The sequence below is a fragment of the Primulina eburnea genome, chromosome 1 (assembly GCF_022965805.1).
Source record: "Primulina eburnea isolate SZY01 chromosome 1, ASM2296580v1, whole genome shotgun sequence".
Taxonomy (NCBI): Eukaryota; Viridiplantae; Streptophyta; class Magnoliopsida; order Lamiales; family Gesneriaceae; genus Primulina; species Primulina eburnea.
Genome location: NC_133101.1, coordinates 57,209,066 through 57,227,275, shown reverse-complemented (window position 1 = coordinate 57,227,275; position 18,210 = coordinate 57,209,066). Strand labels below are relative to the sequence as shown.

Genomic DNA, 18,210 nt, shown 5'->3' with positions numbered 1-18,210 from the left:
ATCAGGAATAGAAATCTGTAAGACCGAGCCAAAACTTCCCTCGTGGTAGTCAATGAGCCCTTACTCACAGAACTCTTCTCCCATGACATGACAGTGAGATATATGTGTCCCAAGTCTCGAACCCAAGACCTACAAGACAAATACTTCGACATCAATTTGTCCCAAATAAGGTAAAGAGAGAATTTCATGGCAATTTATCATTGGCAAAATGGTAAGAAACTGAAAAAATAAATCAAATTTAGTGATAGTCGGTGGAATTGATGGGAGTAAAATTATTGAGAGCGAATATAATTATCGATTTCGGTATAACATTGTTGTACAACTTCACCCAAAAAAGAGAGTTACATTTTCACTTACTTGTTTGGTAATCAGTCAAAATAGTTAAAAACCACATTTATGTAGCATTTGTGACGTTGGTTTGTTTAAGAATAAATGGAACATGAAGATTTTACAATGCATAGATGTGTGGATCAAAGATTACGGGGAAAGAGCAACTTAATGAAACTAGAAAAATGCACGTGCGTTGCACGTAAAAAACTAAACTACTGAAAATATATGTACGAAATTTTAATAATATTTAAATGAATTAAAACATGGTTATTAACATTTATCAACTGAAACAAACTAAGCCATAAAAAATAAAAAAATCATGACCATAGACGGTATATAAATCAGAGAAAGTATCTTATCCACTTAACACACTTTCCAATATGCTTCTTGGTTGATTTTGACAACTCAACAGCTCTTTGTCGTAGTTTGTTATAATATACATATAATTATTTTGATATGCTCAACAAGTATCTGATCGTCTTTAACATCTATTATGTTATTTACAATCCTTATCCGGGTTCTGACATGCTCGTAGTTTGCTTCTTTATCACGACATTTTTTCGATTTTCTATATCGTTTTTATTTGATAATCTTATTTTTCCGACTATTTTTTTGTTGTTAAATGATTTTTCAGCTTTTGACAATAACCAACTATAACTCCTAAGAAAAAATGCTTTTACTCGTGATAAGTTTTCACTTCACTTGTGACTAAAAGTATTTATAACCTATATATTCTTCAATACATTAACCAATGAATGGTGTTGCATTTTCTTCAAATATTGTGATATTTGTGATATCATTTTTATATATTTAGTGTCAATATTATCAACATATAGCTGTAAGGTTAATAAATTTTTAACAACTATTTCTCAATCAGTGTGAGAAAAATACTTGAATTTTTTCAAATGGCTATATCTTAGAATTTGTCCTCATTTAATTTGACACAATTCAAGAAAGTCATCTTGATCGTCGTTTTTTGGAAGCTTTGAAATAATGATTGCGAGCATCATGTCATGATGATGATATAATTTCAATCTCATTTGTTGCGTTTAGAACATAATATTATATTATTCATTGAAACAAAACATTCTTCTATCGAGTTTATATTTTGTTTTATACTATTTTATATCTTGTGGAACGATATACAAAATTAATTATTGTATTTTAAAAAGCTTGAGAAGAGATACGAATAATGTAATTAAGATATGCATATGAGATATCATTCAAATATATGTCAAAGTATTTGTCTTATTCAATATCTCATCTAATAATATAACCATTTAGATTTGATGAGCATTTTATGATAGTCAAAATTAATTTGATGAAATATTGTAGAATTTTATTTGAATTTCAATATTTTGCTAAGTGAATTTATTTGACGAGGATTTTTCTATGCTACCATCATATATGTTATGAATTAGCTAGTTAGACACTTTGACTAAAAAAAAAACAAAAACAATCTCGTATCACCTCGAAATATATCGAGATCATATTGGAGAAAATAAAGTGAAACTGACTCAATGTCTCAATAAAATGCACAGAATTGATCTGTTATATTGTGTCAACAAAGTTTTAGAATTGTTCTCATACCATTATAAATAGAATGAGAATTATGCACAATTTGTTTTTCATGTATTTCTTTTTCTAAATGAATAATTTTTTCTTTTTGAAAAAAACTATTTTATTGAGAAATATTGACATTTTATATGACATTTGTATGTCGCACAACCATGAAGTAGCAACATAATCATTATATTACACTTAACGTACACATACAATTCTTCAATTCCTTCTTCATTATGTTTCGTTGAAATTTAAATCCGAATCATTCTTGATCTTAACATTTTGCTTTAAATATGATTTAATATATATGTATATGTTTCATGTTACTTAATTAGACATAATTTCAAATATCTATAAAAAAATGTGCTTGAATTATATCATACAGAAATTAGGACATAGTATGTAGGACCGAACGCTTGCCGCTTTACCAAAAGCTATAGCTAGTAGTAATGGTGCAACTTAAATCTTTTAAATCGCGCAGCAGCTCCAGCACCACAGTCGGCCGCTCAAGCAACCAGGGACAATTATTGCATCTAACAATCTTCCTCCCAATAATTGCACTCCTTGCAATCAATGGGAATCGAACCCGTTACCTTGGCTCTGATACCAATTGTAAGACCGATCGCTTGTCGTTTTACCAAAAGCTATAGCTAGTAGTAATTGTGCAACTCAAATCTTTTAAACCACACAGCAGCTCAAGCACCACGGTTCGACCGCTCTACCAAGCAGGGACAATTATCACACCCAACATAGTAATACACAACATTATTTTTTTTATTTAACATGTCTTTTTTTTCATCAACTATGTTTGTCAAAACTTTTTTGTTCAAAATTTGACGCATTTCGTAGACTATATGTATGAAAAACCAAGAAATTATATAATTCACAGAAACCATTTACTATTCTCTTCGTAGAACAGAAGACCCAAAATACGTGGCTTTGATTGATGTACTCTCATACTTATTTTTATATAAACAACAAGACACATGATATAATATCAGAAAAATCAATTACCGCCAACAATACTAAGCAAAACGAATAAAAAAATCATAACACAAACAACCTCGATAAGAAAAAAAAAATGATAACTCAAAGTTTAAAAATAATTTATTTAGTACAATAACAAAAAAATTGAAGCATATACGAGCAATAAAAAGCATAAATCACTCTCAAATTAAATATTAACTCATATTATTCACAATTTGTATAAATTTTCCAATATTTTTTCAAATAAAGAGAAGAAGCCTTATTAATGTCATCGTTTTATAGATATTCATTTCACTTCTTTAAAAAACACATGAAAAATGGTACCTTGAAATCATAATAAAACCATTTAGAAAAACAGCAGTAAAAATATAATACAAAGTCACACAATTTTTCTTAAACCATAGAAACATATTAGACTATTGACTAAATATATCTAGCAACAACAAAGCATGCGTTAACTTGTGATATAATTAAAATTTAGAATCATGCATAATCATTGAATTAGAGCAAAATCGCATGCCAAAAATCTACTGGATATTATATATTTTAATAATTTATCCATATTTGTCGTTCACCAGAGGACTCTTAGACCTACCAAATTTTGTAGTTCACCTATTATTTTCATGATAAATAATATTACAAAAATAATATAAACAAGAACATAAAAACTCAAATTAAAATGTCTTCTATCAATTTAAGTAAAAAAAATTGATTAGAGAATATAATAATGTCGTAAAAAATTTAAATATTGATTTATAGACAGAAGTTTGAAAATACATTTGCCCCGATAAATAAAAAATGTTATCTCTTGATATTATGAGACATAAGGTAAAAACGAATAAATATTTCAATCTTTTAAATATTTTTTAAGTCACTTCAAACTAAGTAATCTAAGCTAACAGAAAACATGCATTATGTGTTTAAAAATTAACAAAATATTTCAACAATAAAAAATTGAAAAATAACCGTTTTTGTTGGATATTTGATTTTGTTTTCTCTTTTCTTTGTGCAAACAAACAAATCACATAAACAATGCAAACACAATTACATGATCAATACAAAAGACATATAACAATCAAACATGTTAACGCTAGGGTAAAAAAAAAAAAACTCCTCTCATTGCAAGAACACAAAATGATCAAATGGAGCATATTATTTAGTAATATTTATTTATCAGCATTTATAAAAAAATTGACTAAATAACTTAAAAACAATGTTTGAAATCACTTAAAGACAAATATTTCTCTCAATCACATATCTTTATTGACACTTAAAAAGTCTGAAAATATTTTTATTCTAAATGGGAGAAAGAAATTGTGTATGACATTAATATTTATAAATAATTTATTTTTATTCAATCCGACTCATTTCCCTTTGTCTTCCTATTATTATTTGATGGCAATGTATAAATTTAAGTAACTAAAATTAAAATTAAAGTAAATTAAAATAATAATTAGCTTGATTGAGTTAAATACACTATTAATGATCTTATTAAACTAAGAGAAAAAATGAATTAAATAACACCATTAACATGACAAATTGTAAAACAAAAATATAATATAATAGTAAGCTCACAAATGAAAGTCATATACTTAATAGATTAATAATAGATAATATATTATTTAGTAATATGTATTTAGCTATGTATTTAGCATCATATATTGAAAATTGATTTAAAAAAATATGTATTAATGATTATTATTAAATGAAGGTCACATTCATATATTTTTATATTAGTATAGATTAGTATAGATAGATATAGATTATTTGTAAGGTTTTTTCACAAAACAAATTTTAATCTCGGCTATTGAATTTAAAAGTTTAGTAATTAGTAAATAAATAATAAGGATAAGGATTAAAAGTTTAGTAATTAGTAAATAAATAAGATTATTATTAAATGAAGGTTACATTCATATATTTTTATATTAGTATAGATTAGTATAGATAGATATAGATAGATATAGATTATTTGTAAGGTTTTTTCACAAAACAAATTTTAATCTCGGCTATTGAATTTAAAAGTTTAGTAATTAGTAAATAAATAATAAGGATAAGGATTAAAAGTTTAGTAATTAGTAAATAAATAATAAGGATAAGGACAAAAGAGTAAATACATAATTGTAATTAATAATTAATAATAAGGATTGAATTTAAAAGTTTAGTAATTAGTAAATAAATAATAAGGATAAGGACAAAAGAGTAAATGCATAATTGTAATTAATAGATAATAACAAGGATAAAGACAATAGAGTAAATTCACAATTCAACACATTCATATATTTTTATATTAGTATAGATTAGTATAGATAGATATAGATAGATATAGATTATTTGTAAGGTTTTTTCACAAAACAAATTTTAATCTCGGCTATTGAATTTAAAAGTTTAGTAATTAGTAAATAAATAATAAGGATAAGGATTAAAAGTTTAGTAATTAGTAAATAAATAATAAGGATAAGGACAAAAGAGTAAATACATAATTGTAATTAATAATTAATAATAAGGATTGAATTTAAAAGTTTAGTAATTAGTAAATAAATAATAAGGATAAGGACAAAAGAGTAAATGCATAATTGTAATTAATAGATAATAACAAGGATAAAGACAATAGAGTAAATTCACAATTCAATATGTATATTTAGATTTACTAGGATGGTGCACGTGCGTTGCACGTGAAATATAATTCACGTGAAATATAATTGTCGGTGATTTATTTGAAAGGAGTATACATAAATATGTGTATTTTTTGAGTTTGTGTAATATTAACTTTTTTTTTAATGATAATGAAATTTCATGTAATATATTAGGAACGTTTGATTATGAGCAATTACGTTTTTTAAGCAACAAAAGTTGAAAGAGGCTCTTACAAATGGCTTGATCGGTATCCTCAATATAATTTGCAAACGACTTGATTGGTATCCTCCATATAATTTGCATACATACATATGTAATGCTACAAAAGTTATTTTCCCTATTTTTCTTGTTTGATTTGAAATTTTTCTAGCAAAACCTTTGAATTTGACGTAGCTTGCGATATCATCCTTTTTGTATAATCTTCCAATGCTTCTTATTTCTTGGGTTTTTTGGCGAGTTTTATTGATGATGCATTTGTTCCCTTCTTGTCTTCTATGATGATAGATTGAGATTCTGACTTACTTTTCTTCGTTAATTTCCATTTTTTGATCTTCCTTTCTCTGTTCAAATTGTCATCGAATTTGTCAAAACCTTCAGCTTCTATAGAACATATGGGACCACGTTTGTCTATGAAGTGATTTGATTTAAACAAGACTTTGTAGTTTTCGTTCAGCAATGCGTCAACGAGATTTTTAATTGTGGTATCAGGGGCAAGCTTGCATTTTCCATTTACCATACAAGGACATTTTTTGTCCAGCAAGCCACAGGGGCCATGCATCATATGCCTCGTCACCAAATGAAAGAGCTTCGGGAAACGATTCTCATCCGGAATCTATGCAACAACATACGAATCAAACATTTCAGGCGAAATAATCTTGGAATCAGTGGATAAGATAAGAAGCATGTGGCAATGTGGCTGACCTCGTTTCTAGAATTCAATAATATAAACATATGCAGCAACACTGTCGAATACACATTTTTTGAGGACTTGGTTTTTTATGTCAATCAACTTCGAACGAAAACTCGCGAAACAAGATCCGGCCGATCATGGGCAACTTGACCATCAAATAGATTTTCTTTAATTTCTTTCCATTCAGGATTGCAAGTAATCGTAAGAAACAAGTCTGGTTTCCCAAACGCTTTGACCAAGGCAATAGCATCAAGATATCTTTTGCGCGTATCTCTTGGGCCTCCAATAAACGATGTAGGGAGAACAATATGGTGACCAATCTCGCTACCGCGGGTCTCTCCACCAACAACGCTGTCGACTATCCCTTGATACATCTCTGATTTGATTTCTGTTTGATTTCGTCTGTAGTAGTCGAGGCGAGTTGTCTCCAATTTAATGTACATATCAACAACATATTGTTGCAACAATCTGCCACCATATAACAGAATAGATGAATCATTATCTTTGATTTGTATCTGATATCAATAATATTTCCTGCATGACAACATTCGATCATTTTTGTCACGAATCGCTACAATCAAAAGAATCCATATTAAAATGGCAAAATGAAAGTATGTTTGGAAAAAGAGAGAAGATATCAATGGTTAAACAACATATTCAATTAGTGTAAGGAAATATATAAATAACTTAATTTATCAAGGACGAGCTCAGTTTTTTACCTCGGTGTTGGGCAACTCATTTATATTTCCTTGGGCTAAATTTATACTGTAAAAAATTGTTGGCGGAAATAGTGACTTAGAATTGTCTTTTATGTTATGATAATATATTTTATTCTTGGAAATTATATAAAAATACAGGGCTACCTATTTTGCATCCTAGATTACTTCACATATATTTCAACCTTGAAAATGATTGAAATACTCCATGCTGGTCTTTCTATTTTGCTAATATCTCTATTAATATGTCATATTATATAATATAATTTTTTGGCAATACACCTATTTGATTGTCTAACTAATGGCCAAATAATTTCTTCTCATTTTTTTAAATACATTAAAGGATTGGTTTGTCTATGTTATTTTTATATTTTGGTCATATTTTAATTAATTGAAATTTTAGTTGCACTCTATATACCTAAAAAATTTAAGGGTAACTCTATTGTTCAAAGAACAAATATTGGGAAACAAATTGATATGCTGAAGTATTTTATTAGAATAAAATTTACAGAGGTAATTATTCACATTATGACATACGTAAATTAATTTACACGTTAATATGCAGATGTAATTTGTTTAATTAATTATTCAATTTCAGTTGTTTAAAAAGCATATTTGAAAATTTGATTTATAATAATTATCAACCACACCAAATAATGACATAATTTTAAATATTTTCTACCTTATATTAAATTTCTCATAAAACTCAACTCAGCTTTCACCGCCAACATACTGAGAAAGAGAAGGAAATCCAGAAGTAGATGTCAAGTTATTGCCAAAAGAAGGAGGATTATGATCAATTCCAGATTTCAGAATGTGTTGTTGCCAACCAACATCACCATAGGGGACAAACAACGGATATTGTAGTGGATCATTGTCACGCCCCGGGACGGGGGTTGGTTGACAACGGCGTTGCTCTCCAATATTCATTCGAAAACAACAAGCCTCAGAAGTACAGAATTTCAGAAACCAGTCTTTTATTCATAAATACTGAATATTCCAATGTCTGATACAAACTCGAATAATTAATGTTTTACAGTGGAAATGTAAAACAAACCAAACACCACAATGTCTTACAGACGCAGCGGAAAACAACATAAATAAAACTGAGAATTTACAATCTTCTTCACTAGCCCCAGAACTGGATCTGCTCCTCTTCTTCTAGCCTTTCTTCATCGTTCTTATCTAAGATGTTTTGGTGGGTGAGTGATATGGTTGTCACTCAGTAAGCGGGGGAGGAAATAACTCCCAGTTTTTTGAAATCATTTTCATACAGAACAGTAATACGAAAATATACAGAAATTCTTATTTTCATAACAGAAATCAGTGTTCAGTGTTCAGAAATCAGTAATCGGTATTCAATAGTCGGAAATCAGAAGTTTATCAAATAAGCACTGAGCACATTCGTGAATTTCATGGCTAAACTGATATCAGTCCCCTATATGTTCTCTCCTCTAAGGGGTGAGACCAGTAATCAGTAATCAGTAATCAGTAATGTTCAGAATATATATTCCTACCATTAGTTCACTAAGTTTCAGTGCTTCAAAATCCAGATATCAGAAATCGATCATACAAAACTTTGCTTTAAAACATAGATTAACAAACTGGATTTCAAGATACTATACATAAGCCAACTTACAGTAATTTGCTAGAGAGTTTCGGTTGAATTCTGGAAATAGGCTTGCTCTCGCTACTGCTTTCTACTGCCCGAAAATAAGCACTCTCTTATCTCAAATATTTGAAGTGATAATTCAAGATTTGTGTAACACCAATTCAGAGGTTGAGGATGCTATTTATAGGCAAATATTCTGACTGTTAGCTTCCCATTTAATGGCCATAATCTGCCATTAACAACCTTTATTCCGTGATAAATGCTTCAGTTACAAATCTAAGCTGAATCAGTAACTGTCTGCTGGAATTCGCTCTTCTGTTGCTGGAATTTGTCTGCTGGAAAATGTCATCTTCTGAAATATGAGTTGCTGCTGGAATTGTTGGCTTCTGCTGAAATTGGTCAGCTGCTGCTACTGCTGGAATTTCAGGTTCTCACAATCATAGCAGCCAAAGTAAGGTTTTATCATATGCATATGTCCATCATATGCGTGAACAACAATATCTCGGTCATAAGGAATATTAGCATTGTCATTACCCTCCACCCATGTAGCAGCAACCTGATCGGCGAATGGGCTATTATAACGCCTATGATCGATAGATACATCTTTGCAAATATGCAACCTCAGATTCTTTACAGAAGGACATTGCTTAATCCTCTCAAGGAGCTGAGCATAGAGATTCACTTTTAATATATCCATCAACAAAGCCATGGTAGATTCATCAACGGCTTCTTCACCAACAACAAATATTCTATTACGCAGCTCATTGTCACTGTCCCAAAAATAAAGTTGGAAAATATTTAGGCCCATCATCACTGGGCACAAGAAGTGGCAAAGAATGAAACACCTGCCCCGATACACGAAATGTATACACTCCACGATTAAGAGACGAAAGATCTTTATCAAGGCGAACTACGAATGATGTTAATGAAAACAAACTATTATGCAACTGAAATTTTCGGCGAAACGAAATAGGTGAAGGACACGATACATCAGTAAATAAATCACGAAGACGCGACATGATAATAGGGGAAGTGAGCTGAATCTTGCCAGAACAACAACAAAATGAAAGGGATTCATGTGGAAACCTCCATGCTCCACAATAGCGACATTTTGGAATCACAGGAAAATTCTGCAAGTGATCGATGTTCTGCTCGATAACTTGAGGAAAACAAAAAAGTGATAAAATAAACAAGGAGGGATTCCCGAAAAACAACTTTCATCGAAAAAAACAAGGAAATCAACCAATACCAAGAATAAGAAAACAAACCTACAATGGATTAAGCATCCCAGACCAATAGACGAACTACCAATTGCACAACCTGGGATTTGTAGATAACAAAAATGAAATCATTTGTAAAACCCATAAATCCAGGGGCAGAGCTATGTAAGAGGCTGGGTTGGGCTCCAGCCCCACCTAGTTCTTTTTTATTAAAGAATAAATATGTTTTATTTTTTTAAAAAAATTGATTAGTCCCAAGGCTCAATTTTTTCCTCTCTCTTTCACTTATCTGCTGCATCATATCTATTTTTCTATATCAAACTACCACAATTTTCATTACTTCAAATGGCCGTAACTTCATCATCGGTCGTCAATTTTCAAAATCGATTGTAGATTCGGAAAGCCCACGACATAAGCTATTTTTTTAATACCAAATTTTCGAAGTTTCTTTGTCGCCTTGAAATCAGCCGTCGCCCATCGTTTTCACCGAAAATCAAGATACTATACATAAGCCAACTTACAGTAATTTGCTAGAGAGTTTCGGTTGAATTCTGGAAATAGGCTTGCTCTCGCTACTGCTTTCTACTGCCCGAAAATAAGCACTCTCTTATCTCAAATATTTGAAGTGATAATTCAAGATTTGTGTAACACCAATTCAGAGGTTGAGGATGCTATTTATAGGCAAATATTCTGACTGTTAGCTTCCCATTTAATGGCCATAATCTGCCATTAACAACCTTTATTCCGTGATAAATGCTTCAGTTACAAATCTAAGCTGAATCAGTAACTGTCTGCTGGAATTCGCTCTTCTGTTGCTGGAATTTGTCTGCTGGAAAATGTCATCTTCTGAAATATGAGTTGCTGCTGGAATTGTTGGCTTCTGCTGAAATTGGTCAGCTGCTACTACTGCTGGAATTTCAGGTTCTCACAATCATAGCAGCCAAAGTAAGGTTTTATCATATGCATATGTCCATCATATGCGTGAACAACAATATCTCGGTCATAAGGAATATTAGCATTGTCATTACCCTCCACCCATGTAGCAGCAACCTGATCGGCGAATGGGCTATTATAACGCCTATGATCGATAGATACATCTTTGCAAATATGCAACCTCAGATTCTTTACAGAAGGACATTGCTTAATCCTCTCAAGGAGCTGAGCATAGAGATTCACTTTTAATATATCCATCAACAAAGCCATGGTAGATTCATCAACGGCTTCTTCACCAACAACAAATATTCTATTACGCAGCTCATTGTCACTGTCCCAAAAATAAAGTTGGAAAATATTTAGGCCCATCATCACTGGGCACAAGAAGTGGCAAAGAATGAAACACCTGCCCCGATACACGAAATGTATACACTCCACGATTAAGAGACGAAAGATCTTTATCAAGGCGAACTACGAATGATGTTAATGAAAACAAACTATTATGCAACTGAAATTTTCGGCGAAACGAAATAGGTGAAGGACACGATACATCAGTAAATAAATCACGAAGACGCGACATGATAATAGGGGAAGTGAGCTGAATCTTGCCAGAACAACAACAAAATGAAAGGGATTCATGTGGAAACCTCCATGCTCCACAATAGCGACATTTTGGAATCACAGGAAAATTCTGCAAGTGATCGATGTTCTGCTCGATAACTTGAGGAAAACAAAAAAGTGATAAAATAAACAAGGAGGGATTCCCGAAAAACAACTTTCATCGAAAAAAACAAGGAAATCAACCAATACCAAGAATAAGAAAACAAACCTACAATGGATTAAGCATCCCAGACCAATAGACGAACTACCAATTGCACAACCTGGGATTTGTAGATAACAAAAATGAAATAATTTGTAAAACCCATAAATCCAGGGGCAGAGCTATGTAAGAGGCTGGGTTGGGCTCCAGCCCCACCTAGTTCTTTTTTATTAAAGAATAAATATGTTTTATTTTTTTAAAAAAATTGATTAGTCCCAAGGCTCAATTTTTTCCTCTCTCTTTCACTTATCTGCTGCATCATATCTATTTTTCTATATCAAACTATCACAATTTTCATTACTTCAAATGGCCGTAACTTCATCATCGGTCGTCAATTTTCAAAATCGATTGTAGATTCGGAAAGCCCACGACATAAGCTATTTTTTTAATACCAAATTTTCGAAGTTTCTTTGTCGCCTTGAAATCAGCCGTCGCCCATCGGTCATCGTTTTCACCGAAAATCATGAGGAAATCTTAGTGTTAGACTTTCTATAGCTCGTTCTTGTTGTTCTTAGTTAGATTTTGAATTTAAAGGTAATTTCATATTTTAGTGTTACGAAATTTGGGCATTTTGGTTTTTTTGAATTTTGATAATGGATATATATTAAATTGTTGATTGTAGGTACTATATTTGAGCTGATTGATGGTATTGATAATTTTTTGGAATTTATTTGAGCATTATTTCGAATTTCCAGATTTTATATTGGGGATTGTCGATTTTTAGTGTTGATTATTTATTATTTAGATGTTTAGATGCTATAGAAAATATAAATGCGAATTTATGGAATTTTGTAGGAATTTTCGAGCAATGAAACTTTTTAAAACAGCTCTTCGTAACAAAATAGAAGTAGAGTTTTTCGGAGATTCTATGATAATATACATCGAACGAAATTTGATTGAAAAAGTTGATAATGATTAATAATTTACGAGCTTTATTCTAAGAAGAATCGCTGAGCACAACTTCAGTAGTGTTTTATTTTTTATTTTAATTTTTTTAGTTAATTATTTATTTTATTAAATACAACATGGGACGGAGCTAGCCCCAGGTAATTTTGAATCCTGGCTCCGCCCCTGCATAAATCCATTTCGAAGTTTAAGAACTATAATTACAGAAGCTAACCAGTTGTAGTAGAAAGTGGGTTCTCACAACTCGACAAACTGTCCAACATTTCACTGCCAAAACACGAGGGAATGAGTAAGGAAGAACTAAAGAATAAAAAACAGTACAACACTAAGGAAGATGCGAGCAAGAGAATGGGAGAAAGTAACACACCAACCGTTGGCTTTAAAAACCGAAAACTGAATAACGGGAAGCCATAAAAATGAATGAAACAAAGTATACGAGAACCGAATAATGGTAAGCCATAAAAATGAATGAAACAAAGTATACGAGAGCAACACCTGGAGACGAAAGTAGAAGTCGGCCTAGGCTTTCGACCACGAGCCATGATTGGCAACAAAAGGCAAGCGTGAAGCGGGATGGAGTGACGACAGACAAGAAGAAGCCACATGCAGCCAAGGAATAAAACGAATTTGTGTATGAGGTGCTGAGGAAAAACGAGAGGCAAATGCACGTACAACCAACATAACGAGAATAAGGGAGTTAGCACTTAAACACAAATATTAATTACTCATTATCATACAAATATTATTTATTAATTAATAATTAATATGAGTATTAATATTAATTAATAATACTGAAACTGTAGGGGAGAAAGAAGGCTCTTGCAGTGAAGGGAAGCCAACAAGTCGGGTAATTAAACAATAAATAATAACTAATTAATAATAATACATAAAGAGTTGGAAGAGGAAAAGGGTAATGAGGTAAAAACACCATTAAAACTGAAGAAAAGGGTAATGAGGTAAAAACACAATTAAAACTGGTATATTTATAAGGATATAGATAGATAGATATAGATAGATAGATAGATTAGAGAGTAAAATTTAGACTTTTGTCATAACTTTATTTACAAATGTGATTTTCCCCTGAATATTACGTGGGATTTGACCAGCCATATAATTTAAAATACCAAAGTTTTATTATCGGCTATATTTTCGCTAAAGAAATAAAAGCTTAATCTTACAATTGATATCAAAATCAAGACCACGTATTTGATTTTCATGATAACAAGGTACACAAAGGAGCATTGTTGAGGGCTAGTAATTAATATGTTAGAAAAGCAATCGACATGTCTAATTTGAACAATCATATGATTTAAAAGACACACGAATTTTAATGTGAAATGGAATAAACACATAAAATGGGTTTTATTATCATTCTTTTTTCTTTGTAGTTTTTGTTAGATGGAGAAGAATATTGTCTCGAACTCGATATTTCGTCTGAATTATTGATGGAAAAAAATTCAAGCTAATTTTTTCAGCAAAGAATTGTGGGTGTTTGTTAAGCACAAGTTCACAATATCTGGATCAAGGCTTCTTATTCGACAAAATCTCAACTCAGGAAGGGTGACAATCATCTACCATTCAACATTGTATGGAACACTAACACCAGCTCTTATTTGCTAAAACACTAAGCTTATTCTTACTCGAAATCAAGGTGACAGACACAGTCATGTGGTTAGGATTGGCGGGAGGTAGTCGGACTTCGTTCCGAGAATACGAGCTTTTGTGTCAGGGAAGAACTCGGATCCGGGGAGCTCGGTCACCTCTCCATTGCTGGCAACTCCAATGGGGTACCGGAGCAAGTGGCCAGGCAAATCTCTCTCGAGTTCGTCGCTTGAATAAAGAGCCCAGTACTTCTCAGCTATGTCATTAACTTTTCTTGCACATTCATAAGTTTCTGGACGTAGGAAGGAGTTGTCGAGCATGCCTAGATGCTCGTACCATAAAGCCATTCGAAATCCGTGGATCTGACCTCTTGCTGGTTGCCTCGAAGCCAAATGGTATGGTTGGTACGCCCCCATGGCTATCTCGGAATCCCTTGCACCGTCCATCGATCGCTGGTTGATGTTGGCTGACCCGATGATAATGTATTCGTCGTCGACTGCAAGGTAAAATAGATTGTCTCACTCACTTTCTCAAGAAAATGCTACAAAATTGAACACTCATTGGAAATGGAAGGATATCTTTACCTATCATCATTTTGGTATGGACGTAGATCATGAAACGCCGAGCTTCCTGAGCTTTAAGATAATCTGAATCTGGTTCTGGTTTCTCAGGAGGCTCATATTCTCCCTTCTTCTTCACCTCTCTGTTTCCAAGACAGAAAAAGGTCAAGTAATCTCTCGGATCATCCTCGATGCCCTTAGCTCGAAAGGCTTGGACCACATCTTTATACATCATCTCCATGGTTCTCTTCTGCCAGTCCAAGATAGCTTGAACTGATGCACTCTCTGGTATACCTTCAGGCCACATAGGGACCACAACGTATACAGTGAACCTTTCCCCGGCCTCTATTTTGCTGATAATCTTTAAAGAAAGTTCCTTCGGAATGAGATGTAGAGCTCCAATGTCCTCAACCTTGATATCATTGCTTTCCCATCCAAAGCTACTTCCAAGAAAGTACTGGTTTTCTATGTAAATGAAATTTTTAGCTCGTCGGATGGCATGAACGTATGCGTCTTGTATGCTTCGGTCGATTATATTATCTTTCCCACTTACAAGTCCTGCTCTTGCTGCTTCTTCAGGTGCATCAGGGAATCCGAAGGCAGCCCCACCGTCGATAGATCTAAATAACTGAACATTCCACGTCTCATGGTCATCAGGATACATCACAGGAGATGGAGGAACGATAACATCATCAAGTTCTCTAAGATTAAGTAATAAATCTTTCCCACCTTGCTTCCTCCATCTCTGCTCGAAATTAAACAGAACATCCCAAGCAATAGGCCCTTCCAACCGGGAATGAATATCGTGCCAAGGTTCCCTTGGCCCACCTTTTGTGATAGCAGCTTCCGTGTAATTCGGCTGATGAAAATCATCATGATGAGCAGTGTCCAACGTCCTGAAAAGGGAATGAAATGGTGTATCATATCTCCCATCGCAAAGATCAAGACCCCCTACGAAGCTCACAATTCTCTTCTTGTTTGATCTTCCGATGGAAAATCACTGTCCACCACCACAATCTTTTGATGATGAGTGAACATGGTCGAAATTTGTAAATCCTGAACAAAGCTTCCGCCATCATCTGGATTACGAGGGCACAACACACAATGGACATTCGGTACCTTGGAAGAATTGTTCGGTCTCTTCGTCATGAGTAGCCATCAATCCATCTTTCTTCAGCAGGCCTACTGAGGTTCTGTCATCCCAAACGAGCATGAGAACCTTCACCCCTTCGCTTGCTTTCTTCTTAAGAAGCTCTCCAAGTGTAACATTTCCCCCTGGCTTCTCTCTCCTAGAGTCCCTAATCAATGCAATTTCAGTGTACACTGACCAGCCAGTGATGTATATCAAGTGCTTTGCATTAGTTATTGCATCAAAAACATCTTCCCAACATCTGTGAGGCTCATAATAAGTTCCTCCAGATAATGGGATCTTGGGAATAAATTTGTCGGGTATATGAGCATCCTGGTACAAAGAAACCCGACAACCTGTTCTCTGAGTATAGAATGTATATGGCACCCCTGGATAACGGCTACTTTTCACACCACGAGCCCAGTTGCGATCTCGAGTTACATCAAAAAACTGCAGCCTCACATGGATCTTGGAACCTTCGGGTATAGGATTCTTTTCTTCATCCAATATCTCGACCCACCTGTCCACTTCTTCCCCTTCCATAAGTTCACAGACAGGCACATAAGCTCTTCCAATCAGAGTTGCACCGATGGGATTGTCGTCTTTGATAGTGAATATTACATTTGAAGCCATGTGTGCGCAATAAAGGTGAAATGACTCATCCCACCTAGGATTTTTCGGTTCATTTTCTATGATTCTTGTTCTCCCGACCCTAGCCTTCTCCAAGTCAACTGTTGCATAAATCTTGGGAGTTCCTTTTCCGACACCAACTGTCTCTCCGATGTTCTCAACAAGCTACAAGAATAATTCAGCAATGAGCCTAGCATGTCAGCAAAAATTACATAACCAAAACAAAGCCTCTATTTGACATTACAAATGACTTTGTTTTAAAATTTCAATCACTCATCCAACAACATCGAATACTCAGCACTCATATCAACCTAACAGATTTGAAGACTCGAAGGACAGCGGAAACACAATCATTCTATGACGAGAATTACAAGCTTGTTATGAACCACCAACAAAGATATATAAGAAATCAATCTCCAAAGTCTTGGATCCTAGTTGCGCATAGCCACACAATCTTCTGTTTGTTTTGTTAGCACGAACTCCATTGAAGAAACAACATTTATCACCCTAAGCAACGATTAAAAGCATCTTGGAAGGCAGTTAAACTGCACCAACTTCAAAACATTTGATTAAATTATTCATTTTAGTTAACTCACAGACCAGCGACCAGAAAAATAATTGAAAGGAACATCAAGCACAAAGGATAAAACAGCTAAAATCGATCATCACAAGCACCACCCAAGTCACAGATCAAATTTCCACAAGCCGTGGACACTGGAAAATTCATTCAACGGCATTAAATCTCATTCAACTAAATTCAGATGCATAAAAACAACATCATCGGCAAGAAATAGAATAAAACCAACCCAAATGAACGAAATAAAGTTTCAAATTTAAAAAAAAGAAAAAAAAAGAACATTTAAACAGAGCTTGACATGAAACATGCACCTTGCTGAAAAAATTTCCTCCACCACCACCACCACTTTGCAGTTTATCCACTTCATAGACCGTAGCATGAATAGTGCCATGAAGCAATATCTGAGCCATTAGTTTTCACCTACGTTAGCAATGACCAAATATCAAAAGTTGAACACCCAAATGATCACATTACAAACTTCATTGATAGCCCTGTACAAGAAAGTACTTTTTACAAAAAAACTACAAAGAAAAAAGAATGATAATAAAACCCATTTTATGTGGTGTGAAGAGATCTGAGAATCTTACGGAATGGTTATTAGTTTGAAGGGTTTGGTCAAGACAGAAAATGGAATTTGATCCGATCTTTCTGTGTGAGGAATGGTGAAGTGAAGAGCTAGAAAAGCGAGGGAACTGTTGAGAAAGAACCGCTCCATAGATAGCTAGTGAGTCATGGATATTGATTATCTCGTCTGAGGTAGGAGAAAGTTTATTTTTTTTGTCCAAAAAAATGTTTTTTTTTTCAATTTTCCCTCGTTTTTAGCTTTTTGTTCTTTTTCTATTATTTATTTTCCTTTTTTTGTTTTTTAAATAAATAGTATTAATTGACTTCTTTTTGGCTTTAAAATGATATAATTCTTGAATTTTAAAAATTAATATGATTGCTGGTACTTTTATTTTCATGCATTGTATACGAATAATTTTTTTAGATATAATTATTTCAAAATTAATAGTTTGGAATATTTCTGGAAATTATTTAATGAAACATTAGTTTTCCATAATATTTAAATTTTTTTTTTATC

General features: G+C 32.9%; 1 pseudogene; it reads right to left on the bottom strand.

Annotated features, from left to right (window-relative positions):
• Window positions 1-14,146: 14,146 nt before the first annotated feature.
• Window positions 14,147-17,660, bottom strand: LOC140833118 (phospholipase D alpha 1-like; annotated as a pseudogene).
• Between the last annotated feature and the right edge of the window lie 550 nt (window positions 17,661-18,210).